At 33.1% G+C, this 18,746-nt stretch overlaps 1 protein-coding gene and 1 long non-coding RNA gene across 5 annotated transcripts in view; one reads left to right on the plus strand and one right to left on the minus strand.

Annotated features, from left to right (window-relative positions):
* The window catches only part of ADGRB3 (adhesion G protein-coupled receptor B3), a 909,716-nt gene that overhangs the window by 699,925 nt on the left and 191,045 nt on the right, over positions 1 to 18,746 (plus strand). The window lies entirely within an intron of this gene.
* LOC141523802 (uncharacterized) overlaps positions 1 to 18,746 on the minus strand; it is a 120,310-nt gene that overhangs the window by 9,068 nt on the left and 92,496 nt on the right. The window contains exon 6 of one of the 2 annotated variants that reach the window (XR_012478602.1): positions 7,550 to 7,678. This is a non-coding gene — a long non-coding RNA (uncharacterized LOC141523802). Of the gene's footprint in view, positions 1 to 983; positions 7,679 to 18,746 lie in introns of those variants that run through there. The other variant, XR_012478601.1, reaches the window with a different exon arrangement.

Consider the following 18,746-nt stretch of genomic DNA (forward strand, 5'->3'; position numbering starts at 1 on the left):
TAGTTGTCTATAAATACATGGGGTTTTTTTTTTAAATTTTTTTTATGGGTTAGAGAAATCATGCTGACTAGATTGTTGTACTTAGTTGGTGAGTCTAAATTTATTTTGCTAAATGGTTAGGTTTGCTATCCAGTTGTGAACATCTCAAATCTGATGTGTCCACTCAAAATGTGAGTATCTGCTGTGTGTGCAGGATACTGTAAAAAGGGTTGTTTAATTGTGAAAGTTATAGTGGAAACCTTTCTACAATTTTGCTATTATAAATCCATTCCATTTCTTCTGTAGGCAAACTGGTTTGTCTTCACATGAAGGAGGAAAATAATTTTTTCCAAGCAGCCCTAAGGATTTTTCTATATTTCATTTAATTCTGATTATCCATTCTGATGGAGGGGAACAGTGCTGTAGGTAATATAAAACAATGTATAAGCGAAATCATCCACTGTATCTTAGGTTTTATAATAGCTTATAAAAATTTTAAAGCTTACATGTATATGATATTTTATGATTTAAAATTTGTTGTTTCCCCTGCATTTTCTCCTCTTTCTCTCATAAAAATAATGTGCAGTAAATACTATTAATATGTATATCCCCAATTTATTCATAAGTAAACTGACATTCAAAAAGTTAAATGGCTTACCCAAAGACACAGAGCCCTGTCTCCTTATTGTGTAATACATGATTTTTGTGCCATGTAGTCTGCCTCTATAACAGACCAAGACTTTCTAATTCCTTTCTGATTTGGTAAATCAGTCACTAAGGTATCTAATGACTCAGAGTCATGCAAGTCATTGGCTAGGAGATGCCATTCCACAAATTACTAGGTGGTATTTCTCAGTAATCATCCCATATCCAAATTTTTAATAGGGTTTTGATTTCCAAATCCAGAAAATGTCTTCATAAATGCAATTTCTTGGTCTTTGTCTGGCTGCTTCCACCCCTCCCCATTCTTCTCTATCTTCTTTCCTCCCTTGCTTTCCCTCCCTCCTTCCTTTTCCTTCCATTCAATATGGCACAACTTCCAAACAAAAGTTTTGGTGAAACAAGTAAAAGTAGAGTTTAATATAGTTATTTATTTTGAAGTACTTGCCTTTGTACTATTCACCAGGTTTTCCAAAAAAGGATAATGTATTCAAATATCTATTTAGAAGTAATGATTTTGATAGAAAAATTTATTCAGGTCTTTCTACAATTATAAGTTTCTTAAGAGCAAGGACTGTCTTTTGTCTTTTTTTGTATCCCCAATGCTTTTATACTTGTTGACAAATAAAAATGTGGAGAATATTGAGCTATACCTCCTTTATGTATACTACTCTGCTTTTAACAAAGTGCTTTTACATCCTTGATATCATTATCATCAATATCTCAATATTACCTAGATTACCACATATTGCCTTATAGTTTACTGGCAGCAAGGCAGTGAAGTGGTTTAGAGCCCCAGACTAGAAATCAGGAAGACCCAAATTCAAATCTGACCTCAGACAATTATTCCTGGGCAAGTCATTAAATAACTCCCTGCTTCAGTTTCCTCATCTATAAAATCAGAACAATAATAGCATTTGTCTCAGAGTTTTTGTGAGAATCAAATGAAGTAATATTTGTAAAATGCTTCAAAACATTAAAACACCATGTAAAAACATTAAAATTCCATGTAAAAACATTAAAACTCCATGTAAAAAAACCACCCCTGAAGTAGAAGGGATACATAAATTGCTGGAGCTAGAAGGGAATTTAGAGAGATGGTCTAGTCTAACTCTTTTATTGTATTAATGAAGAAAATGGTTCCTGGAAAGTTGATATGATTTGATAGAGATTAAACTGTTTACAAGTTGTAAAACATAGATATCATATAGTCCATCATCTTGTATTGCATATAAAGGAAAAGAGGCCCCCCCAAATTTTGCAATTTACCCAAGGACACACAGCAATTTAAAAAACTGAAAAGATAGTGCTTCATCCACTTCTCAAAGCAATATGATGTATATTCCTTTATCCTTTGTTCAGAGTTCAATAAAGTTATTGAATCTTGACCTTCAGAAGCTACATTTCTATTTGAAGACTGAACATATCTCTCTAGACTTGATTTTAAAATTAATATTGGCTTTGTACCACCCTCTCTCCCAAGCAACTATTATATAAGATTTTTTTTAAGGAGTGTGGAGAGACTAGACCTTCTTGAGGTTTCATTGTTATAAGTTACTCTCTCTACTATTGTAGATCTGCACCCAATCTATGACATATAAGCTTTGACAGTTATTTGGGAGCACAGAGAGGTTAAATGACTTTCTTGCCCAGGATCACACAGAGAGCCAATGTCAGATATAGAACTTTAACCCGGTCTTCCTGACCATGAGATCAGATTATGACATGTCACATTATAGAGAGGTTATTGAATCCAACCCCCTTATTTTACAGTTAGAATTGAAAATTCCCTAGAGGTAAAGTGGCATGCATCAAGGGCACAGAGATAGAATGTATAACAAATGAGATTTAAACCCTCGTCCTTTGTCACCAAATCCAATGCCCTTTGAAGATCTGGATATTATCATCATAATCAACCATGTGCCTCTGCCAAACATGCTTAATCTTTATACTGGTACTGAATCCAGACTTCAGAATAGATGTTCTTATGGTTCCGAGGACAGGCATCATAGTAATTTGTCTATAAAGAAACATTAACCATCTACATAATAACAGTAATTACAATTATACCAAGGAAAAAGGAACCTTTGTGTAGTGACAGGTTCAAACAACAACAGGATAGGAAATTGGCAAAAACCAACCTAGTGACTATTCCCTTCCCTTCCCTGATCCCTAAATGTTGCAGTCATAAATTATCTATAGTTCAGTAATACAGAAAGTGTATATTGCAAGATTATGCAGCAGGATTGCAGCATTTTGTTCTAGGTGGCCTGGTTCTAACTGCAAGGAAACTGCATGTCATACATTGTCCTTTGCGTTGCAATATGTCACATTCTGAAGTCTAATATGTCCTTTTACTTGACTGAGACACATGCCTGAAATGCTCAGACTCCTATTCCCAGTTTTTGTTATCATGTTTTCCCATGTGTGCTGTCAAAAATAGTTAAAACCCAGAATCTACCTTTCTCTTTAGCCCTGCAGGCAAAAAGTTCAAAAGTCAAAGAAAGAGCATTTCTTTTTTTGTAAGGCTATCTCAACATGTATTTGAAAGTCAGATTTTAACCCGATGGGCTGAGAAAAGTGTAGATATAGCTTTCCTTAGCTAGACACTGAAACTTTGGAAGCAGACTTTTTATTTGTTCAGAATTAAAAAATGATCTGGAATTCAGCCCAAAGTTGTCCATTCATGCAGGGATTGATTATAAATCCCCCAAAGAATTTAGTATCTCTGTGGTAGGTCTGAATAGTTTTCCTCCTTAAATTCAGTGTCTTTGTGGGAATATTACAGAAAACATTCACACAGTTTCACTCCTGATCATAGAAGGAGGTCATCAGAATCTTCTTACCTTTACAAAGTAAAGAAGCTATTTTTATTTTGATATAACTACTTTTATGCCAAGAAATCCCTAAGTGCTTATAGTTGGATGAATAAAATCCATCAGATATGCTATATTTTTTCCTTTGGCATGTTTTTTGAGATGAAGGAAAGTCTGGACCAGTGAATTTCTTTTTAATAATTGTAAAAGAGCTCCTAGTTTGGAGACAACCTTCACTAGTGTAACTTGGCAATTCATTTCTAATTTAATCATTTTAGAGAGTTTCCTGGGTCACTGTCAGATTAAGTGACTTGGTCATGGTCACATAGCCCATATGTGTTGAGCCTTTCTTACTTCAAAACCAGCATTCTAAATAATCATTATTTCATGCTACTTCTATTCTAAGGGTCTGTAAGTAAAGTTTTAATTTAATATATTCTTCTGAATGACACCATTACTTTATATAATCTATAGTAGTTTTGCTTTCTATATCCCTTTTAGACTAGTATAGAACTGGGGTTGAATTTATGATTCTATTAGTATGGGGAGTCCATTGCTAAGGAAACTGTTGATCCATGCAACAATTTATAGCCTTAGACAATTATGTCTTTTGATGCTTTTGATAATTCATAAGATAATAGAAATAGAACTGGAAAGGACTTCCAAGCATTCCAATATAGCCTCTCATTTTACAGATTTGAAAATGGAGGCACAGGGAATGTAAATGACTTGTCCAAGATCAACAGGTAAAAAGTATCAGGAGTGGAATTTGAATACAGATCTTATGGATATGGATCCAGTGTCTTTTTCCACTGTACTGTTTGGTTAGGAGTTATGGAATAGCATTTTCAAAAAGAGTATTTCATGAAATCTAAATATTTTATACAATGCAAACTGATATTCTGTGAGAAAATGTTGATATTTTTCTCTAAAATATTAAATATGAAATGTTGTATATAACAAGAAGTACTTAGGTGGGAACATTTTTCTAAAATGAAAAATAGGTTTAATTTCTTCTGATTTCCTTCAAAATTTTCCCAATTCCTCATTCTACCACATTTTGCTAGAAAAATATTCATTAGTTTTGTCAATATATTTCAGTCACATGGTCCATGGACAAAGTAGTTTGAGAAATGCTTTCATCTAACATTGCATAAGAGCATTAAGCATTATTTAAGAAGGAAGGGATACATTTAGAAGTAACTATGGGAGGACACAATAGAATAAAGCATTAACAAAAGCTAATAAACAGAATATAATATAGATTAGAATAATTTTGAAGCCACGACCTAAAAAAAAAAAAAGAAAATTCAATGACTTGTTTTTATAAAGATACTTTCTTTCTCCAGTTTCTTCTCTTTAAATTTTGTTGTTGTTTTTGTTATTGTTGTTGTCTTAATGAGAATACACCGAAATTTGTTGTGGGCAGATGTTTGGGCTCTCCCAGTGTAATAAAATAGAGAACATTAGAATCAGATGGGAATGACTCTATGTGAGAATTTTGAATAATATTTGCAGTAGACAGTTCACAAGTTTGTATTTCTTAAAGTTCTTTTCACAGATATGTGATCTATGGGAATCCACTGTTAACAACAAAGTACTGTTCCTACTTTGGAGACAGTGAATTTAGAAGACATAAGTTCAAATCCTACACAACACCTCCAAGGACTTATCTAATAAATAATAGACAACTTATGATCTTCTTTGATGGGAGTTCTCATTCATGGAAATCACATTTCTGGCACATTTTCATTCTCATTTAATTTTCATCCATGAATTACTAGTATGCACTGAGGGGCATAAAAGTGGCTTCATTATTATAAAAGTATTATTTCAGCTTGTGCAAAACCTTTGCTCAATAATAGGGTTACAGATTTTCTCAAGACTGAATTTATTTTTAGTAAACTCAGGTTTCATTGTGTTTTTCAGAAATTAAAAGCTAGATAATTTTCTTTCTTTCATAAATTTTTGTCTTACACATGCTGTCTTTGTGATACTCAGCACCTCACTTAATTTGGTACTCTAGGAACATGTTTGCATTGGTTGAGAACGATCCTCATCTGCATCTCCTCATAGCAATGAAATCAAATCTAGTCCCTATACGTTGAGAAAACTATAGCCCTAGAAGCTATTAGCAAAGCAAAAGTCATATACTAATCAACTTCATTCATACCAATTTGCTCAGCTATATAGTTTAATTAGAGAGTTTCTAACTTCATGTGGTTTTCTCCACCTAAATAGTTGAGCTTTCAAAATTAACTGTTTATATACTGGGATGTCATGTAGATTCTAATTTTTTAATTTGAGAACTCAGAAATCTTCAATAGACTCTACACATTCATGTAACTTGAGTCTATTATAGCTACCATTTGGTAAATTTTTTTAACTTAATTAGTAAACTAACTAGAAAAATGAATGTTATTCAAATACTCTTTATTTTAAGCAGAGTTTATAAAGAAACCAGAAAATTGAGTGACCTATAGGGTAAGATGGAATTTGGAGCATTAATGCAGAATTTTGTTACATGTCCATCTATAGGGAAAAATAAATATAGTTTCATGACTGAATAATGAAAGTATGTAAAATTTTAGCTCTTGTATCTGTTCAACTGTATTATAGGACACACTCTTCTTGTCACTAAACAAGTGAATAGGATATATTTTTCTTGTCACTAAGTAATATGTGCCAAATACCCTGAGATTCCATAGCATTGCCTGAAGAATAATACAAAATATGTCCTGCTATATATGTAATATGCATAATATTAATGGGTCTACAGCAGTCAGAAATGAGATATGAAGGAGGGAACATAGCTTGAGTCTTATATTAGTGATGCTATATTAATTATGACAGAGAAGGTTTTTCTATTATAAGCCTCAATTTTAAGAGGCTTGAAACTTTCCCACAGGAATTTTTCTCATGACAGTTTTTTGCCAACTAATGAAAATAGAGATTGTTTTTTTAATGTTTTTGAAAGATCACATCTAAGCATATTTTTTTTCAATCTAATAGAACATTTTTTCAGATAATTTACTTTCTGATACCTTAAAACAAAAATAACTTTTTAATGACCTTGCAACTTGTCTCCAATGAAGAAAGTTAGAGTCTTTGGTTTATGAGAAGTTTGATTTGCAAAAGATTAAATTGCAAATATTGCCTATGTTTTTTTCTGCAATTAATATTGTTCCTAACTAATATTTGATCCATTGCAAATCCTTGAAAATAAGAGGGGCTTTCAATTAATAAGTTACAGAAAATTAGACCACCCTGGATCATGAATGTTATGGTTACAATTTCTGTGCTTTCCAAATAAAAGGGGGGGGAACCAATGCTGAAACTGGGTTATCGTAGACTGACATTGCACATTAACTACACATTGCAGAAGTTGGTTTAAGATGTAGAAATCTTCAACAGTATCCTATTAGCAAAACAGCTAGATGTCAACTGCCAGAACTTCCCTAATAAGAGTGTAGGCTCTAGAGCAGAGTAAGAGTGGGTCCCAGAATTGAGGAGTCGCCCAGTGAACCAGACCTACAGATTTGTGGACAAAGACATGCTGCCTTCTCTGGTCCAGATCCAGCACTCTGGCTGCCCATCATCCTTCTCCTAGTGTTGCTGTTATTTCTGGAAACTGGAGCCCAAATTGTCCAAATACAGTTCCAGCCAAGGTTCAAGGCCTTCTGGGAAGTGCTATGAAGCAACCCTGCTAGCTTTAAGTGAGAAGTTAAAATCCTAGTGCTCCAAGTCATGTAGCTTCACTGGGATAAGCACAAAGGCAGCCAGAGCATGGCCATCTTCCATCCACACCTGATACCAACTTACCAAATTTAGGTCCCATTGATCAGGATATGTCACATGTCACTGTGTAATGACAGGGAAACTGAGGCAGAACTACTGGATGCCACTCTGTAATTACCTGGTCTGAGAGCAGAGGATGAGCCCAACTAAGCCTATGAGTTCACTGCCTAATACTGAGGGAACAGCAAAGGAGACATGTGCTGAGAGTGCTGGCTGAGTCTCAGGACATGACCTTGAGTTTGTACCCAATGCCTATGGTCCATTATATCTCCACAGGGGACTGTCCATCTGCGCACCTCATTTGGTTCTCTCCTCTGCCTGATGTGCACACTGAGATGAGCAATAGGGCCAGGGCCTGCTTCCTTCACCATCACCAGTTTCTTCCTCTTGATGTTCACCCCTTAAGCAGATGGGGTAGAAGTCACCTGTAAGGTAGAATATGAGACCTTCTGAGCCTGTTCCACTACCCTTCACCCTTTTCAAGATATACCTCACTAAGGTCTCTATCTCTGGCTATAAATAACAACTGGTTTATTGGTAGAATTGATGCTCACTTGTGTTGTGTTTCCCGAGCAACCCTGAGTCCAAAGCCTACAAGTAGGACCATGCATGGGTCTATTCTCAACATCTGTGACCCAGGGGCTCTGACTCATCACCACATTGTAGATGGGTCAACTAATACCATCTCTTCCTGTCATGCTGTCAATGTTTGTGGATACCAATGATGCTGAGTAGAGCATCTAATTCAGAGATACCCACCAGGCCTCAATGAGAAATGTAGGTTCAACAGTGTGGAGGGCCATGCTACTGCCATTCTTGGACCAGGGGAAGTGAGATGAGCAAGGCCTTTGATCTGCTGAGGAAAAAAAGGAGCTGGCAGGAAGGGAGATCCTGTGATGCCAGGACTCAGGTGTTAAGGAAAGGTGGGGGGCAGTCCTCTAGACCCCTACATCATTGGTCCAACTGAAAAAGATTAGGAAGAAGAAGAGTAGAGAGGGTTCATATGATCCCAGATGTGCAGAGGATGACATTGAGTCCTAGTCCTCATTTCCTGGAGGTAAGTCTAAATACGACAAGACATAGCTACTTCCCATCCCCCAGAGAGATTTGGATTTGGCTCCAGTCATCATATATATATACCCTCTTGGACTAGGGCCAAGAATTCACACACATGCATTTCTACTTCTTCAGAGATTCACAATCCAAGAGAAACACTGATTGGGTTAATCTAACTGGGACATGACAACTCATCTGTCACTACTCCATACACCATCACCACCACCACCACCCTACCCTACTCCATTCCTAAAATTTGAGGAGGGGACTAACTGGGATCTGGGAAATTGAGGAGACTGTAGTGGGAGAAGGGACACATTTAATACATTGGACTTGTCTTTAACTTCTGTATCCTCAAAACAAAATAGGATATGGAAGGGCAATTTCTGGTGGCTCTTTCTGTTTCATCCCCCCCCCCACCACTTCCCCAAGGGAGATAGGACTCAAGCAATTTTATTGTCATATAGGGTTCCTCTTCCCCCATTCCCCCCACCACCACTGTATTTCCTCCCCCAAGGGCTCAATAAAGGACCTCTGCTTGGAAACAGGCAAGGAAAGGGTGAAGAGAATGCCATCAGGACTCCCTCAGCTCTCAGACTTCAGAGCTCTGAATTTTTCATATGGGCGTCTTACCACAGAGTCCTAAAAATATTTGATATCTGATAAGATATAAGGAACAGCTAGAGGAGTTACCACATTGAAGAATAAGAGCAGGTACATTTCTTATAATATAAAGTCAATCATTTTCTAAAAAAAGAAAGGAACTTAGGGATTAATTATTCTTACCTTTTCCCCATTTTATATCTGGGGCACAAACATAATAGTAATATTGACTAGAACCAGGTTATCCCATTTTCTAGTCCTGTGCTTCAGTGCGATAATTCTAGACAACTCCTAATAGCCTCCAAATCATGAATGACATCTTTGACTGAATGTGACAAGATTAAAAGAATGCAACATTTTACAATTTCCAAATTATGAATTTATATACATTGTGGCATAGAAATTAGGTATATAATAATATAAATATAAAAGAAACTTTCCACAAAGATGATATGAACCATTTAATTCAAAGATAATATTCACTATGATTATTGGATATTTTTCTATCTTCCATTACTGTAAAAGAAAAGTAGGTGCATTTGGTTTGGTTTTCCACTGGTGGTGATATGATTCCTTGAAATCCCAAGGCTCTGACCAAGTCCCCTTGTATCAAGGAAGTGTCTTATCAGATGTGACCATAAAAGAGTGCCTGTTTAGGAGCAGCTCCTATCAGCAGCAAAAAATGCCTTGCCCACATTCATCTTGCAGTTGATGTTGAATAAGCAACTTGAAGCTTCTAAAATATACACACATATATATGTATATATTATCTATATCTATCTTTTCTATTTTTCAATCCATCTGATATTTCAGGAGTCTGGTAGGCAGAGAAAATTGTCATTCTCCAATTTCAACCAAATTTCTAGGATCTTTGTTTCTACTTTAAATATATTCCAGAGATTTTCATTTGAATAGAAAGTTTTCATTTTGAAGTCACTGTGTTTTAGTATAGAATGACTACGATGACTTCTTTTGAGATGTCTGACACAATGTGATGTAGCATGGGTTCCTCTAACAAATGGGAACACTTTGTATTCACTATTTTGCTGTCATTTAATTATTTAAAAATTACATTTTGATTCATATATGGCTCCAGAGAAAATTCTGAAAATAAATGACTAAATCTAAAATTGTTCTTTGACCTTTTTTAGGGAAAAATAGGTTTATGAAATATACTTCTTCATTCCAGATCACATACTTGGAATTTTACTCTGACCTATTGAGAAATGATGGTTTTTGCATAGAAAAAGGATCTTCTCTTAGGTTAGCAATGCAGGGTTATCCCCAAGGAGAAAAATGCTCAATAATGTATAACTTTGGATGATCTTTCTGACTTTCAGAGGACTCAGTTTCCTTATCTAGAAAATGAAACTCTAAAACTGACAAGGCCTTTTTAGAAAAACCTAGCCAAATACCCTCATTTCATAGCCTGAGATCCTGATGTTTTGATAGAACAAATGACTGATCCAACTTCACACAGATCATTAGTTATAGAATCAGGACTAGTTGTAGACTCAGGACTAGAATCAAATTAGTGGGTTGTTGCTATTTTTTTATTACACCTCAATATTTTCCATTGACATTGGTTTACAAATATGTAATATTGTTAATTATTTTTAAAACATCTTTTACTACAATTATTTGATTTTATTCTAAAATTTTATAGAATAGATAAAATTAAAAAATAACATCTGACAGGGCAGCTAGGTGGCATAGTGGATAGAGCACTGGCCCTGGAGTCATGATGGCCTGAGTTGAAATTTGACCTCAGACACAATAATTGGCTAGCTGTGTGACCCACCACCTTAAATAAATTTTTTAAAAAATAACATCTTCAGGTCATGACTAACAAAAAGTTACTTGGTAAATTTGGACTGAAGCTGAGATTAGATATATTTATTTGTAATGTAGCCTTTGCATGTGAAAGTGCAAAATTAGTCAAACTACAGTAATAAAATTCTAGATGTTACTGCACCATACTTTATGGGAAGGATAAAATACAAAAGTATTTATAAGAGGGAATTGTAGATAGTGTAAAAGTCTCTATACTTTGTTTAAAACAGATTTTATGTGGTTTTTGATTTATATTATTAAGATTTTGCCTATAGTCACCCAATTTCCCCTCCCAGAAATCCATCCCTAATAACAATTTCATTTTTAACCAAAAAAAAAGAGAAAGAACAAACAAAATAAGCAAAAACTATCAGAGCATCAAAAATATCTAACATCATTTATAATGTTCCTTACCCAACAACTCCTAAGCTCTACAAAGGTATCTTAATATATCTCTTCTTCTGGACTAATCTTATTTTTCATAACATTGAGCAAAACTTCTGTTTTGTACTAGTTGAGTATTTTTAAATTTTGCATTATTTTTAGTCACTGTATGTACTGAATCTACTTCCTTTGCTTCTGTTTATATAAATCCAGGTTTCTCTGTATTCGTCATATTCTTTCTTTTAAAAAAAAAAAGTAGTATTCCAGATACTAATACATCTGTTTAGCCATCCCCCAATTCATACACATCTACTTTTCTTCCTGTTCTTTGTTAACGCAGAAAAAGTGTTGCTATAGTGTTTTTCAAATACTTGGAATCATTTGAAGGACAGAGAGAGGACTAGTTTGGTTTAAAATGCCTGTTAGTGGAATCTGTGTGAAAGGGTACATTTATTTTCAAAATGTATTAATATCTTCTGTTTTTACATCACCTATGTTTCCCCTCTATCCTTCTCCTATACTCTTCCAAGATCTATCCCTTATAACATGTTACTTTTAAAGAAAGAGAAAAAGAATCAAAAAAGGATAGAAAAACCAGAAATCTAACATTATAGAAATAATTCATATCTGTGCAAACTAGTGACAGAAATCTTTTTATATCTCATTTCTTTTATTGGAGTCAAGCTTTTGAAAAGTTTATTTTTGTCATTTCATGACATTCATTTTCAGTTGCTTTTAGTTGTTGCTTCTCTTTACTTTATTGTTTTTATGGTATATATTGTTTTCCTAGTTCTACTTGCTAGATTTATTCTTAGAAATAGGAAATATAATTTTTTTTTAAAAATGGGCAATATCTCTATTGCTCTGACCATTCAAAAATTGGTACTGTAAATTAGAAGAAAAATTAAGAACAGAAAAAATTTTGCCTTGAAACTATAGAATAAAGTTTAATTTTGTGAAATTATATTCTCATTGCATTCTTACAAATGGACAAAATACAATTTGGTTTCTTTCTACTTAAGATTATGCAATTATGTGTGTAATGTGAAGGAAAAAGAAAGTCACTTTCAGCATTTGCTGCTGTAGAACATTGTCAGAGAGGGAAAATATTGTGGTTTTATGGGCATTTGAAAATAGATCACTCCAGTTTTAGTGGACTAATTTCTTCCTCCTGTTTTATTTGATTTTAGTCATATCCTATCAGTGAATAGATATCATTTCTATCTTCTTTCTACTCATTTTTTGGCAGTTCTCTTTTCAATAATTATAATTGTCTCCTTTCAACTAATTGTGAAACATCCATTTTTATATCATGTTCAGTTTCCCTAACTGCTCATGTTTATACCCTAAAGTGAGCACAAAGATATCTCACAAATACCTCATACATACTCATCCAAAATGTCCAAGGAGAACAATTTAACACTACCCTAGGAACCTTAACGTTCCTATTTAATACTTGAGAAAATGTTCAATTAGAATTTTTGAAAGATAGTTAACTTACTTACATTAGAACATTGTTTCTTTCTATCATAAATGAGAATCTGGAATATTGAACCTAGAATGTATGAAAAAAATAAGGCTATGCATAATTCTAAGAGAATAAAGATATGTTGCCTGTGACCCTTTGTCAAAAAAAAAAAAACATGGTTAGATCAGATTAATAACAAGCTCTACAACAGTATTCTAACTAAAGAAAATTATGGAAAAGATAAAAAGCTCTGTTATAGTCAGACTGAATAATTGCCCCATTCAAATTTTCATTTATTTTTATTATATGAAATATATTGAGTATACCCATGTCACCTAATTAAAATGATTAATAAGTGATTTTTCACTGATTTTCAAAATGTATTGGTTTACAGGACAGAGACATTAGAAAGTGACAGAAAAAATGATAGCTCTTTCTTATACTTTTAACACAGCACTTAGTGTAAAATTCCAAGAAAAACTCTTGACCTTGATTTGCCAGAACATTGAGCTCTTGAATAAAATGCCTTTTGGCTACCTCCCTTAGAAAATAATGGTTAAAACCTAAGGCTTTTTCTGGTTGCTCAGAGGGAAAATATCAACTAGCAAAGTTTATTTCCACATAAAGATTATTTATAAAGCCTAAGCAAATGATTACATAAGAATAGACTCCTTTGTGAGCAGAATATAATAAAAGTAAGACAATCAATGAACCTAAGCATCATTAATTCATTTCAGTACTCACTAATGCACTGACAAGTTCAGAGAAAATACTTTCTATAAAAAGTGTTGCATTTTGAATCCTCTTATGTATTGAAAATATTTCTTTAGATTTTTGAGAAGCAGTTCAAAATTGGAATATATTTGTTTGGTGTATTTAAATTCATTTTTAGACTATGACATGAGTTTGTCTAAATAGTTTTCTTTTTTGGTTTTCCACAAAAGTGACTTTCTTTTTTATTGAAAGAGGCAGAGCTCTTTAGGGAGGAAGGTACTTGTAGAGAAGTTTGTTGTTTTTAAGTAAATGCAATGAAAGAACTTCATCTCTTCATGATTTTTTATTCAGATAGTTGGAATTTTGGATGTTCTTAATTTTTAAACTGAAAATAAATGTTGCCAAAAAAAGAATTTTGAGTTGAATAGGTAAGTGGTCAGGTTATTTTTAGGTATATAAGGGCATAGATAAATATTATAGAAGTAATCTTTACAGGTTATGCAATGGACTAATCTTATGCAGTGGAGGACTGGTCAGAGAGTAGTTGAGAATTAGTGTAACAATTAACTTTTGTTTACTTTCATAACTGTTTTCATTGTAACAACTCTGTTTTTCATAGGGTGTGAGAAATAGTTGTCATGCTGAACATTGGTCGCCAACACAAACACATATTTATCTGGGATGGGAAGGGAAGAAGTTAGATTTACTTTTTCTATAACATTAATAAGCAACTAAAATTCAAGATTTTTATTATTAGAGAAATGATTTATTACTTCTGCTTTTGACCCTTAAAAGTGACTTTTAAAAATTCTCCTTAGGCCAGTTATATCTATTTTTAAAATTAGTTATTCCATTATACATGGCTTTTGTAATTGATATTAGCACATCACAGGCATTATTTATTTGGCAGCAGTATTATACAATCTTATTCAACACCTTTTGATTCAACATAGGCATGATTTTAATATCCATTTTCAGCTTCTCTGGAGGTCTCCCCATAGACTAAAGGAATGAATTCTTTGTCTATATCATATTCTTACATATCACTGAAATTATATAAGCATACCACAAATATTTAATGATGTGTAAGTACAATTTAGAATTTTACATTTTATGTGGTGTTCACTAAAATAAATGTAACATGTATATCCATATACATTCATACATAGATGTTGTGATTTTCCATCTTATATGGAACTCCTTGAGAAATCGTTTCCCCCATGGTGTTAAAGTAAAATAGAAACTTTTATAGTCTGAAATTTTATATATCTTTTTTCCTTTTACTGAAGTAGCTCAATATTAGATTCCATTGTTTTCTATTCACTCTACATCTTCATTGCCAGAGTAATTCCTTTAATAATATTTTCACTCTAACTTTCCAAGGGCTCCTGTCTTTCTTTAAAATTTAACTTATTTAACCCTTATATCTCATCCAACAACATTAACTCTCATTCCTTTTCCTGCCACTTTCATTACCTTATAATCTATAAAAACTTAACTCCATTACCAGTTTACCTATATCCTCCTTAATTGCCCTACAAATGAAATTCTATCTCCAGAAGTCTGTTGAAACTGTTATCTGTACTGTCACCAGATTCAATGGTCCATTTTAAGTCCTTAACTCTTTTAATCACATTTTAACATCTGATAATGTTGACTATGTGTTCCCTGAAACAATATTCCTCTGTCTTGATGCTTGTGACTCTTGACTTTTCTAATTGCTTTCCTACTTTTCTAACTAGCTCTTCTCTCTCTCTCTCTCTCTCTCTCTCTCTCTCTCTCTCTCTCTCTCTCTCTCTCTCTCTCTCTCTCTCTTTCTCTTCATCTTCCTAACTCCTAGCTTTTACTGTCCTTGATGACTATACTATGCCCCCATTGTTTTTTTTTTCTTTTCCTCTTCCTTCATATATTTTTGATTGATCTGCTGATTGATTTTATGGTGGGGTAGGCTACTAACTGATGGTATGGATATTGATAAATATGCATGATACAATGTACATAATTCCCTAATTTTATGGTTTCAATATTCCTTTACTGTTCTTGCTCTACAGTAATCCTTTGATTTTCCTAATGAAATGGAAAAAACTCTATTCTTAGCTAAAAGATAATGAATCTATTATGTAATGAACCCAAAAGGATGGATTCTAGGTTTCAGAATAACTCTTATGACTTGATGGAAACAAAAATATATATCAAAATATTAAGATAATTTTATTCAAACAATCTGACTCTTACACCCAATATAATATTCAGAAAATAAAAACTTTTTTTCAGTCATTTTTCAATCATGTCTCTTTGCTACCCATTTAGGATTTACAGAGATACTAAAGTGGTTTACTATTTCCTTCTGCAGTTTATTTTATATATATGAGGAAACTGAAGCAAGCAAAGTTTAGAGACTTGACCAGGTTCAAACAGCTGGTATTTGAGGCCAGATTTAAATTTGGCAATCTATTCACTGTGCCACCTGGCTGTTACAATTCGTTTATATAACAACTACCACTGATGTAGGCAACAAGGAGGTACAGTGAAGAGAGCACAGGATCTGGACATAGATGTATTTTCATGAGTTCAAATCTGGCCTCAGACACTTACTAGTTGTGTGACCCTTGGCAAGTGACAATACTGTTTGCCTCAGTTACTCAACTATAAAATGAACTGAAGAAGGAAATGGAAAACCACTCCTGTATTTTTGCCAAGAAAACTCCAAAAGGGGTTACAAAGGACTGAAAATGACTGAACAAAAAAGATATTTATTTAGTATTTTCCATGTACCAGGCACTATGCTAAATACTTTGCAATTATTATCTTATTTGATCCCCATAACAACCTGTGTTAGGTGCTATTATTATCCCCAAATTACAACTGAAGAAATTGAAGCAAACAGAGTTGAAATGACTTTTCCAGCATCCCACAACTAGTAAGTATCTAAACCCAATTTGAACTCAGGCCTTCATGACTCCAGTCCCAGCACTTTATATACCACTTTATCTTTGTCTCAAGTACAAGATAGGAAAAAGCAAATTTTATATGAATCAAAAATTGGGTTTCTATATACATATATAGCCAAAAAGTAGAAATTATTATGATTATACATTTTTATCTTTTATGACATTGACAAAATTATAAATAACTCCACACAGATTTTGAAAAGTAATGTAAATTCAATATCTCCCTTTTTAGATTTGTCATTTAGGACAAATTGTGTTTTGTACTTCCCATGTGTCTCCCGTAACACCTCATAGAATATAGGCATTCATTAATTAAATACTTGTTCAATTATTTTAAATAAAGTAAATGCCTACTAAGTACATTGTCAAATGCTATTGTCCTTATTTCATTGCTCTCTTGAACATAATTGCTATGAGATGTTAAGTTGAAGTAATATTGCTTTTTAGATCATAATCAAGTGACATTTTAGAAAAACAAAAAGAAGAATCTTTTAAAATCACAGGAAGAGCTCAAATAATAATAATAATACTATGATATACAGTAGAGTCCATTTTATTTTAGAACTGAGGGACCTAGGAAATCTAGATTGATGAGAATTAGCCCATCAATGATGAATTTAAGTTAATTCTATATTTATAAGGAGAAGGGAATTAGAATGCATATTAATTTTAATTGTTAAGTGGTAATATAAAAATATCTATATAATCTCCTTACTACATATGAATATATAATTCTCTTTATACAAGATAGAATAATATCTATAAGGTAAAATTGGTAATATTATCAATAAACAGGTTCATGGATTGGTGATAAAGTTGCCCAGGGAACTAAAATGTTATGTGACTTGACTAGGATCATGAAACAAGTATCCGTCTATAGCAAATGTTGAACCCAGAGATTCCTGACCTGGAGAAAGGCTTTCTTTCCATTACATACTGCCAAGTTTGTGTTCAATGCATGTTGAATATATATAAGTAGTATATATGGTAGATGTAATACATATTAATAAGAAATATGCTTTTTTGATGTCATTATTATATAAAAGTTCCTTCTTTGTCTATCTTTCCATGATCCTTTATTGCATGCAATTTTATTGCATCATGATTTGAGAAAGTTGCATTTAATATTTCTACCTTTCTGTATTTCTGTGAGATTTTTTTGCCCTTAATACATGGTCAATTTTTGTGTAGGTGTCATGGACCACTGAGAAAAAAAAAGTTATATTCCTTTCTATCCCCATGAAATTTTCTCCAGAGGTCTATGCTATCTAACTTTTCTAAAATTCTGTCACCTCATTAACTTCTTTCTTGTTTATTTTGTGATTAGATTTGTCTAATTCTGAGAGAGAAGGGTGACAGTTCCCTTCAACTAGTAGAGTTTTGCTATTTCTTCCTCACAACTTCTCTGAGAATTTGGATGCTATAGCACTTGGTGCATATGTTTAATATGTGTATGTTCAATATTGATATTAATTCATTGTCCACTTAATATCTCAAATATTAAATAGAGGGCCTGGAATATGATATTCAAAAGACAAAGGAGCTTGGAGTGCAACCAACAAAATGTGATCCTTGCTTCATTGCACTCTTAAACATAATCACCATGTTAAGTTGAATTAATGTTGCTTTTGAGAGCATAATCAAGTAATATTTTTCAAAAATAAATAAATAAATGAATCTTTTAAAAATACAAAAGGAGCTCAAATAATATTTCCATGATATATATTAGAAGTCCTCTTCTATCAGGATGAGAACTTAGGAAGTTATGAAGTCTATATTGATAGCTGTTAGTAATGAATTTAAGCTAATTCTGAATATGATGAGCTGTTGTTTCCCTCTTTATCTCTATTAATTAGATCTATTTTGCTTTTGCTTAGTCTTGAATCAGAACTGCAACTTCTGCTTTTTTTTAAACTTCAGCTGAAGTAATATATTCTGCTCCAGTCTTTACTTTTACTCTATGTGTATCACTCAGCTTCAAATGTGTTTCTTGTAATAATCATATTGCAAAGTTTTGGATTTTTAATTCTCTCTGCTATCCACTTCTGTTTTATGGGAGAGTTCAAAGTTATGATTACTAACTCTGTATTTCCCTCCATCCTGTTTTTCTCCATTGATACATTTTTCTCTCTCCTTTCACCTTATCCCTTCTTACCAATATTTTGATTTTGCCCACCACCTCTCTCTCTCTCTCTCTCTCTCTCTCTCTCTCTCTCTCTCTCTATATATATATATATATATATATATATATATATATATGTATATATATGTATATATATATGTACATATATATATATACATATATATATATATATCTGTCCTCCTTTCTTTCAATCCCTAACTTTTTTCTTTCCCCTTTACTTTTCTATTTCTTCCCTTCCTTCTATTGACCCCCTTTTCTTTTTCCTCTTCTCTCCTAATTTCCTGTAGTGAAAGATAAATTTCTTTATTTTCCTTTAACCTTTTAAAAATTTTCCAGTTACA

The sequence above is a fragment of the Macrotis lagotis genome, chromosome 5 (genome assembly GCF_037893015.1).
Source record: "Macrotis lagotis isolate mMagLag1 chromosome 5, bilby.v1.9.chrom.fasta, whole genome shotgun sequence".
In the NCBI taxonomy this organism is placed as follows: Eukaryota; Metazoa; Chordata; class Mammalia; order Peramelemorphia; family Peramelidae; genus Macrotis; species Macrotis lagotis.